Below are 11294 nucleotides of genomic sequence, written 5' to 3'. Positions count from 1 at the left end.
TCTCGAACTATCCCTTTATTATGGAGGAAATTACTGGCGCTAATTACAGGGTTGTTTCTGCATAGAAATGGTAATTTTCGGGATGGAAAAACAGTTAAATGACCAAAAACAGACAGAAAGCAAGCAGATTTTTTAAATAATATATATAGATATATCTATATCTATTTAATACCATCTTTGAGAACTAACAATCAAATAAAAGCTCGACAGTAAGGAAGAATCAAAACATGTTAAAAAAATACATTAAAAAACAGGCATTCAAGGCACATGGCCATTGATTTTGTTTTGTTTGAGCAGAGGAACATTTAGCCATGGCAAAATGCATAGAGCTAAAATGTCTCTCAGCTCCATGCCAAACTTGCTGGAAATTAGATTCAAAACTGCAAAGTGTTCTCTCAGCTCAATAGAAAAACCTGAAGAATTGCAGAAAATTTGCTTGACAAAAGCAACATTTTCTCTACTCCGCCAATATACCTTTAGCTTTCTAGCTAGATTACTGAGTTCACACTTGCTCTTCCAATGAACTGTGGGTAGTTCAAATAATGACTGTCTACCAAATCTATTAATTTTAAAATGTTGATTAACGTTACTTCTACTTGCCATTATCATTCACTTGATGATAAAACAAGACGTGATGTTGTTTTGTTATGCTAACATAAATTGGGGTCCCTGGGTCGCTGATTTGCCTGGGCAGGGGATTCTGGGCAAGAAAAGTTTGAAAACCCCTGGCCTATGTGATATAAAACAAGTTATAACATACTTGTACATAAATACACACACAGTGAGATGGATTTGCTTTTTTTGGTAATAGCAACATTTATTTTTATTCACCATTAAGTTCACATTAAGTTCACATAATAAAGTATTTTATTGTGCTGTTAGTAACTTTGCCACGTACAAATGAATAATACAGATCTAAGGTTTTGTTTCTCCCCACATCCACCAATTTACCTTTATTTTTTTAATTGAACCCAAATACAGTTGGAACAAGTAAAGACTGCCAACCTTTTCAGGTTGAATTTGCTGCTACTTCAACAAATGGCCTTTTATATACTAAATATCTACAACCCCACCTACAACCCTACTTACAGACTAGATTTGTTCCAGGGTAGACTATGTGAAGAATTCCATTCATATACTGACTACAATACACTGGTACAGTTACAGTACTCATAACATGTGGTTACACTATCTACTGTCTGTGGTAGGGTAGAATTTGTTAGCAAGTGGCTTATGTTAAATAAAGATGACAATAAAAGAAAATACAACAATGTAATATAGAACAAATGTCAGAATATGTCTATAGTTGTATTCGGCGCATGTGACTAATATGATTTGATTTAGATTTAGTTTCTGCCTACCTGACTAAAAAAGAAAGGGTTTGGCCAGGTATAATTCTTTGAAAACAAAAACATATCCTGCATAGCGGGAGCTCGGAGTTACAGTTCCAGCTTCCTGTCTTGGAGCCCATACACACATTAAGCCAGGGTGTACTCCATAGACAGCAGCCCTGTACAGTGTCATACCAAATCCTTCTTCAGGTCAATAGATTCAGTATCAAGGCATCTGCTTATGGATAAGGACATTGTAGTGCACAGAGCAAGACTTGAGTAGGCAGGGATCTCCTAACATAAATCTGCTTATGAATAAGTCTGCTCATACACATTATATTCCGCAGTGTATTGGTATAACATTGAGCTGGGTTTCAAGTTATAATAATCCAAATGATTTACTGTAAATGATTCATTAATATGTACAAATCACAGTAGGCTCAGGGGTGTCGTCCATGGGCAGGACCAGACATGTTCCCCTTATGATCAGTTCATGCTCCCCAAACACCAACACCTGGTTCAAGGAGGTCACAGCCCTTGTGGAGGCAGACAGGCATTTGTGGTTGGTGATGCGGGTGCTTGAGGCATCAGTGCTCATTGTGATGTCACAATACATGGTTGCATTGCCGTCATTCAGTTCGTCAGATTCGTCATTGTGCATGCGCCCTTCATTCTGGACAGAGAACGAATCAAGAACCACAACCATTACATTACCAGTGTGTGTGGGAGTGTGTTTGCTTGTGAACACTCACCTCATATGCCTGAGGGCTGGTGAGACAGCGTGCCAAGGGGCCACAGCAGCCTGGCAGGGTGGCAGTAAGGGGTGGGCCGCTGTGAGTCAACAGCGGATTCAGGTAGCTGGAGGAGGCTACACTCAAGAGATCTAATCCTCAAAACGCCACGGATTCCTTTAGCAATTCATTAGGAGATTACTATACATTAGTCTTGGCCTTTTGACTCGGCTCCTTCGGGGTAGCTCACTGCCAGAGCATATATCATGTAAGATATAATAATAGCAGGCAGTGAACAAAGCATGCTATACCAATCCCCCTGACCGAAACAAAAGCAGATCCCAAACAGGTGGAGGCCGGGGTGGTTGGTGGGAAAGAAGAAAACAGATAAGTGTTGCGAGTAACGCATGTTACAGCATTAGAATGTCACCGAGAACACCAGCCATCAGAGAATGTGTGCTCAACTTGGTCGGCTAAATAGACCAACATATTAAGGGTAGTGTGATGAATCTATTTGATGTGATGCTATCAGCTAATGAAACAGTCGGGTTTCCTGTATGAAACTGCTGCGCTTGATTTATAGTAGTCTGAGCACGATCATCATCAATAAAGGAATAACCTCTATAAAGGCATTTAGTGCCTCGTCATATTTTCATTGATTGTGTATCACATGAACTGACTTTCCTTTACATTGCAAACAAAATTCAAAGAGTGCCCTCTAGCGTATAATGTTTAACATTGCATCTGCACTGCACTATTCTGTACATACAATCACCATTGAACAGTGCTTCCCGAATGGTGGGTCCAAGTTGAAGACTGGAATGTTATGGCTAGAACTGTTGTGTTTATCTAATGAAAAATTAACATTTGAACACCAAAAATCTAAATTCAAATGTCAGGCCAGGCATTGTCTAACAAAAACCAACAGCATGGTTTTAGAGACCAATAGACTGGCATCTGTTCCAGTACCGGTTGGACTCTGTCCTGGGAGTCAGACGAAAGGTTGTTGAAGGTGTAGTGAGCCTGAGTCCTCCTACACAACAACATGGCCGCCACACCTGCAGGACAAAGCACACACACACGAGCATGTGATAGACTCACCTATGAAAGGTAGTCTGAAACCGTGTGCGTACCTGTGTGTAAATATGTGTACCAGTGGAGGCTCCTCAGAGGAGGAAGAGGACTATTCACCTCCTCAGTGAATTTCATAAAAATAAAAAAGTTATCCTTTAGATAAAACTACACTAAATGTCACACGTTGTTTTGCGATGAAGGTCTACAGTAGTCTCAGCGGCACTCTGTAGGGTAGCACCATGGTGTAGACGGAGGACAGCTAGTTTCCGTCCCCCTCTGGGTACATTGACTCCAACACAAAACCTAGGAGGCTCTGGGCACTCACCTCCATCTATAGACTTACACAGTAATTATGACAACTTCCGGAGGATGTCCTTCAACCTATCAGAGCTCCCCAATCAAAGGATCAAATAATGAATCTAGTACTGAAAGCATAAACTACAGCTAGCTAGGACTGCAGTGGCTAAAATGTGGTGAGTAGTTGACTCAAAGTGAGAGTCAACGACCAGCAACACGTGCCAGTATTGTGGAAAAACTCAATAATTATACCCATTCCTAAAGCATCTAATTCCCTCTGGGCTGAATGACTACCGCCCTGTCGCCTTGACATCCTTAGTAATGGAATGCCTTGAGAAAATTGTGAAAAGTCATGTTCTCAGCGCCACCCAGAAGCTCCTCCATCCGTTTCAGTTTTTATTGGTCACATACGCAGATGTTATTGCAAGTGTTGCGAAATGCTTGTGCTTCGAGCTCCGACAGTGCAATAATATATATCAAGTAATATCTAACAGTTTGAGAACATAAACCCAAAATACACATAAATCTAAATAAGGAATGGATTAAGAATATATATATATATATATATATATATATACACACATATATTTCAGAGCAGCATTGGACTAAGATACAGTAGTATGGTATAGAGTACAGTATATACATATGAGATGGGTGATGCAATATTTACAAACAATTAAAGTGACTAAGATACCGTAGAATAGTATGGAGTACAGTTAACACATATGAGATGAGTAATGCAAGATACGGAGACAAGTGGCTAGTGTTCCATTTCCTTAAAGTGGCCAGTGAATCCTCATCTATGTCTCTAGGCAGCAGCCTCTGATGTGCTGGAGATGGCTGTTTAACAGTCAGTGGTGTAGTACAGAATACAATACAGTATGTACATGTGAAATGGGTGATGCCATATGTAAACACAATTTAAAAGTGACTAAGATACCATAGAATATTGTGGAGTGCAGTTTATACATATGAGATGAGTAATGCTAGATACTGAAACATTATTAAAGTGGCTAGTGATCCATTTCTAAAAGTGGCCAGTGATTCCTAATCTACGTCTATTTGTCTACATTTTTCTGATGTGCTAGTGATGGTTGTTTAGCTGTCCGATGGCCTTGAGATAGAAGCTGTTTTTCAGTCTCTTGGTCCCAGCTTTGATGCACCTGTACTGACCTTGCCTTCTGGATGATAGCGGGGTAACAGGCAGTGACTCGGGTGGTTGATGTCCTTGTGTCACGCTCTGACCTTAGAGATCCTTTTTATGTCTCTATTTTGGTTTGGTCAGGGCGTGAGTTGGGGTGGGTATTCTATGTTTTGACCGGGTAGGGTTCTCAATCAGGGACAGCTGTCTATCGTTGTCTCTGAGAATCATACTTAGGCTGCTCTTTTTCCCACCTGTGTTTGTGGGACGTTGACTTTGTTTAGGGCACATAGCCTTTAGCTTTATGGTTTATTTGTAGTTTTTGTTTGGCATCATCTTAAATAAAGAATATGTACGCTCACCACGCTGCACCTTGGTCCTCGTCCTTCAACAGCCGTGACACCTTGATCTTTTTGGCCTTCCTATGGCATTGGGTGCTGTAGTTGTCCTCTGGAGAGCTTTGCTGTTGTGGGCAGTGCAATTGCCATACCAGGAGGTGATACAGCCCGACAGGATGCTCTCAATTGTACATCTGTAAAAGTTTGAGGGTTTTAGGTGTTAAGCCAAATTTCTTTAGCCTCCTGAGATTGAAGAGGTGCTGTTGTGCCTTCTTCACCACACTGTCTATGTGGGTGGACCATTTCGGTCCCATTGATGTGGATAGGGGGGTGCTCCCTCTGCTATTTCCTAAAGTTCACGATCATCTACTTAATTTTGTTGATGTTGAGTGAGAGGTTATTTTCCTGGCACCACACTGTGATCAAGGATTTCTATAGGCAAAAACTGCTTCTCCAATCTTCATACTGTACTGTCTTTGGTTCTAGGTCGATTTTCAACCATTTTGAATGAAGTGCAGTTTGGAAGCCAAATTATGCAGCATTTTTAATCAAGCAATTAATCAATCAAATGTATTTATAAAGCCCTTTTTACATCAGCCAATGTCACAAAGTGCTGTACAGAAACCCAGCCTAAAACCCTAAACGGCAAACAATGCAAATGTAGAAGTACGGTGGCTAGGAAAAACTCCCTAGAAAGGCCAAAACCTAGGAAGAAACCTAGAGAGGAAGCAGGCTCTGAGGGGTGGCCAGTCCTCTTCTGGCTGGAGATTATAACAGTACATGGCCATGATGTTCAAACATTCATAGATAACCAGCAGGGTCAGATAATAGTAAACACAGTGGTTGTAGAGGGTGCAACAGGTAAATGTCAGTTGGCTTTTCATAGCCAATCATTCAGAGTTAGAGAAAGCTGGTGGGGTAGTGAGAGAGTCCAAAACATAGGTCTGGGACAAGGTAGCACGTCCGGTGAACAGGTCAGGGTTCCATAGCCACAGGCAGAACAGTTGAAACTGGAGCAGCAGCACAACCAGGTGGACTGGGGACAGCAAGGAGTCATCAGGCCAGGTAGTCCTGAGGCATGGTCCTAGGGCTTAGGTCCTCTGAGAGAAAGAGAGAAAAAAAGAGAATTTGGGGGAGCATACTTAAATTCACACAGGACACCGGATAAGACAGCAGAAATATTCCAGATATAACAGACTGACCCTAGCCCCCCGACAAAAACTATTGCAGCATAAGTACTAGAAGCTGAGACAGGAGGGGTCGGGAGATGATGCTCCACACCGAAAAGACTATCCAGCTGGCTAGTAACTTGTGACTCGAGTTCACACTGTTCCGCCAGCCTAACAAACTTCAGAACATCCTGTTGGAATTATTAAATGCATAAAAAAATGTAGCTCGTCATTAGGCCAACTTATTATTGCAGCTTTACACATGAACTGCACAAAAATGGGCCTGTTGTTGAGTCGTTAAATGCAAGTGGGACCTGAAGCACTTCGGTTGGTGACACCAAAAATACTTTAAAAATGTAAAGTTACATTTTTTGGGGCATTTTAGTATCGGCTTGCCAGATATGTCTGGATAAAGATACAGTAGTTCACTCAAGCCCAGGGGCATAATGTATGGAGATCGATTTCCAGAGGTGTGGACTCAAGTCGCATGACTTGGGCTGGAGTCACAAATATGATGATTTGCAACTCGACTTTGACTTTAACACCAATGACTCGTGACTTGACTTGGACTTGAGCCTTCTGACTCGACCTGACTTGATACCCTCCCCAAGCCCAAATATTAAAAATGATGCTATTTAAAAAAGTGTGCAGCGCATCAACTCTTCATTTAACAGATTACAGTTGGAATCGGACAGCAGACAATCAAATTATGCCAGCTGAGAAAAAGCTGTGCGTGGCAGTGCAGAGGAACGTCGGTGGGTGAATTCAGATGGAGCCCTTGGAAAGATGATACCCCAAATTATTATTTTCGGACATAAAGACGATGCTGTATCAACAAAAAACAGATTTCAACTTGCAAAACATGCAGGAAGAAAATTACAGACTGAGGAGCAACTATTTCCAACTTTGTTCGACATTGATTGCGCCCCATAGCGATCCTCGATAGTCGATCACTGTTGGGGGGGGGGGTCTTTCTCATGGCTACCCATGTATTTCCATGGAAATATGTTTACTTGGAAAGTAATAAATATACAGATATTTTTAAAAGCATTCATGATTTGCGAAATGTAATATTCTAAATATAAATCTTGATAAAAATATGAGATGGTATTACATTTGGTGAAGAGCACATTATGACTTGTTTAGGACTCGAAACTCAAAGTTTAGGACTTTGGACAAAAGAGAAGATAAAGAGAAGATAAAGAGATAAAGAGAAGAGCAAAAGAGAAGATAAAGAGAAGATAAAGAGATAAAGAGAAGAGCAGTGTTACGAGAAATGAGTGAGGAGGTGTGGAGTCAGGCGCAGAGAGCAAAAGATGTGGGAAAAAACACGCTTTAATGTCCCGGAAACATAACATGAACCAAAAGTAGAAAAACAAATGATCAGAAATATAAACGGACAGCGTGAAACCCAAATACAAACAAAATACACTCAAACAACGAAACAGACTAACAAGCCCGCACGAAACAGAAGCGGGCTGAACAAACAATATATAACCCTCCCCTAACAACCAAACAAGAAACAGGTGATACCAATCAGACAAAACCAAAGGAATACAGAACAACGGATCGGCGATTGCTAGTAGACCGGCGACGACGACCGCCGAGCGCCACCCGAACAAGAAGGGGAGTCACCTTCGGTAATATTCGTGACAAGCAGTTGCAGATAAGTCAATCAAAAACACCTGGTTTATTACAAGTTGCAACAGGGAACATGCAGTGTAGAAACACAGCACACAAAACCCCATTAAAAAAATGCTAAATTGTGAGCATTTGAAAACATTGGTTAGGTAAACAAAAACAAAGCATGGACTGTTGGCATATCTTGTCCATAGACAGCTTACAGGGTAAGAACATTTGGGTGAACTATCCATTTAATTACTGTTTACCCTTCCCATTGGAAGCCCTTGGTGTTGATATCCCTGCCCTGGTGGGCTAACATTAGCTAGCATGTCACCACATGGAAAAGTGTGACTACACGAATGGTGAGCTAACACTAACTAGCTGGCTAGCTATCTCACAAAGTACTTGTGGGCTCAATGTTTCCCCATACAAAACACAGACATGGTTTTGTTTCACGGGTGCATTGGTGGGTAGACAATCTGCCAAACTAGCCTGACACAGCAGTGCAACTTTGCCTTTACAAACATCACATGCCACAGATTTAGGACCTGAATGTTACCCAGGCTAGTAGAAATCGTGGTCTGCTGGCCAGTGCCCAAAATCCTTATGTTCCATCTCTGCATGTCAGTCCCTTTCAGACGATCCCTCTATGACTGTTGGTCCTCCTCATGGCTGAGGGTTTTAACTTTCCTCTTGAGAATTAGAATCATAAGTACAGCCATATAGCCCAACGCAATAATTCACCTCTTTGGGCAATGGTCCTGGTCTAGTTGAGCATTACAAATAATTCCTCCAGCCCAGCAGAAATTTCCCATCCAAATTATAAGATTTTTTTATGTGCAGATCGACCAAAGCCCAATCTATTTTACCGTTACTATAGTGAAGTTTGTGGGTTATGGTATTTAAATATAGATGTTACCATTTTAGTAATCAACCCAGCTAGCTAGTAAAAAAAAAAAAATCAGATGGGCGGGCCGGAAACCCAGTTTACAATACTCTAGTCTGCAGCTGCCATTTTCCGGTGGGAAAGAGAAATGGTAGCTCATCCACCATGGCAAAAGAGGAAGATCCAGACACATCCACCATGACAGAAAAGGAAAATCCAGACACATCCAACATGACAGAAGAGGAAGATTTAGATACAACCACCATGACAGAAGAGGAAGATCCAGACACATCCACCATGACAGAAGAGGAAGATCCAGACACATCCACCATGACAGAAGAAGAAGATCCAGACACATCCACCATGACAGAAGAGGAAGATCCAGACACATCCACCATGACAGAAGAGGAAGATCCAGACACATCCACCATGACAGAAGAGGAAAATCCAGACACATCCACCATGACAGAAGAGGAAGATCCAGACACATCCACCATGACAGAAAAGGAAGATCCAGACACATCCACCATGACAGAAGAGGAAGATTTAGATACAACCACCATGACAGAAGAGGAAGATCCAGACCCATCCACCATGACAGAAGAGGAAGATCGAGACACATCCACCATGACAGAAGAGGAAGATCCAGACACATCCACCATGACAGAAGAGGAAAATCCAGACACATCCACCATGACAGAAGAGGAAGATCCAGACACATCCACCATGACAGAAGAAGAAGATCCAGACACAATCACCATGACAGAAGAGGAAGATCCAGACACATCCACCATGACAGAAGAGGAAAATCCAGACACATCCACCATGACAGAAGAGGAAGATCCAGACACAACCACCATGACAGAAGAGGAAGATCCAGACACATCCACCATGACAGAAGATGAAGTTCCAGGCCCCTCGGCAGGCTGAAGAAAGTAGGAGGCTTATCTACGTTACATCTACACCAACTTGCACCTGGCTCAACTATTCCATTAAAGTGCAACCACTCTCAGCAATGTTACCGTCACTTTCATTCATGTGATCCACAATCCTTTTTCCATTCGCATCATGAGGACTGTTCCAAATCAGGAGAATAATCAAATGTGCTTGCCTGTATCATTTCAGGGGTCCAGCAAAAACTGCAGGATCGTCATTGACTGTACTGACATAGAAGTTGCTAATCCAAGTCAGATGGATCTACAGAAACAAACCTACTCTGTGTACTGTTCAATGCACTCCTTCAAGCTACTCATGGGTGTTGCACCGAATGTGATGATAACATACTGCAGTGATCTGTATCTGTGTCGGACGAAGCCATTGTCCAGAAGTCAAGGTTTGAGAAGATCTTCATGTCTGGAGACGTGATCTTGGCAGACAAAGGCTTCTTGATCCAGAGGTTGATGCCTGCAGGAGTCACTATAAACATTCCCCCATTCCTGAACCACAGAGGGTTCACAGACAGTGAAATACATCTCACAAAAGACCTAGCGAGAAACAAGATCCATGTTGAGAGGGCAAATGCTTGACAAAAATAGTCAGAAATCCTGAGATCCTTATGTTGTTATAGTAATGTGCTGGTGCAGACTTGCTGTGCACTTGTAAACCTCCAAGACCGACTCATCAGAGAAGTAGCTGTTGATTGGGAAACAAGAACAAACAATGAGGCATGAGGATGGGTGTTGAGGGACCACTTGTCACATTGTCCAATGTGGACAATGTGCGTTATAAACAAAGAGTTCTCTGTCCAGATAAAGAAGTTGATACAGCATTGAAACAGACCCACCACTGACCAAATGTCTCTTTGTTTTCCAGTCCAACAGGAGTGCGTCCCTCTGGCCTTCCGGTGCATTGACATCCTGTGCCAGTGTGATCAGAGCACAAGCGTCCAGTTGTAGAGATTACAGCAGATCGAGCCTGTGGATGGACAGGTCAGTATCTCATCAAATGTGATACAATATTGTGTAGAACAGTGAATTTCAAGATATATCTGTGCAGTATGTTTATCATTAGGGATGCACGATATATCGGTAAGCATATCAGAATCGGACGATATTAGCTAAAACTGCCAACGTCAGCATCGGCCCAATGTCTAGTTTAAGGCCGATCTGCAAAACCCATGTCAAAGCTAACGTGCATACCTATATAACGTAGGTAGATGATGTGAGGATGCCACAACAAAATACAACGCTACACTTGCAACAAAAAAATTGTCTAACATAAATCATGTAGCAGATATAGGATATGGTAGAAAAAGTAGGTGGCCTTTTTTGTAACTACAGGCTGGAGATAAAATGTATGACAATGTAATGACACGGACACTTTTTACATTATGCAGGTTTATCCAATCAAATAGCATAACCTAAATGGCGCCCAATCAAATAAAATGCTTTGTCATGTTAACAACAAACAACATATCCTTAAAACAGGACAGGTCAAAGTAAAATGGACAATATGGAATGGACAATCACAACTGTTGTCCAGGAGTTTCACCCCCATTGTCATGATCAGTGGTTTCCATCAAGTCCATCAATTTTTGATAAGCTGACCATTGCGGAAAAAAACTAAAACTTCTGAATTTCCCGCTGTGTAAACACATTGCAAAGAGGCTCACAATACCTCCTGATGAAGTTGGGTAGCTGATATTCCGAGCTTAAATAGACAAATTGATCCACATTTTTGCAGACATGGTAGGCTACGCCCCAGT

Source organism: Oncorhynchus kisutch, linkage group LG28, assembly GCF_002021735.2.
Source record: "Oncorhynchus kisutch isolate 150728-3 linkage group LG28, Okis_V2, whole genome shotgun sequence".
NCBI lineage: Eukaryota > Metazoa > Chordata > Actinopteri > Salmoniformes > Salmonidae > Oncorhynchus > Oncorhynchus kisutch.
The sequence above is the reverse complement of the archived record's forward strand: the minus strand, read 5'-3'. Positions refer to the sequence as shown.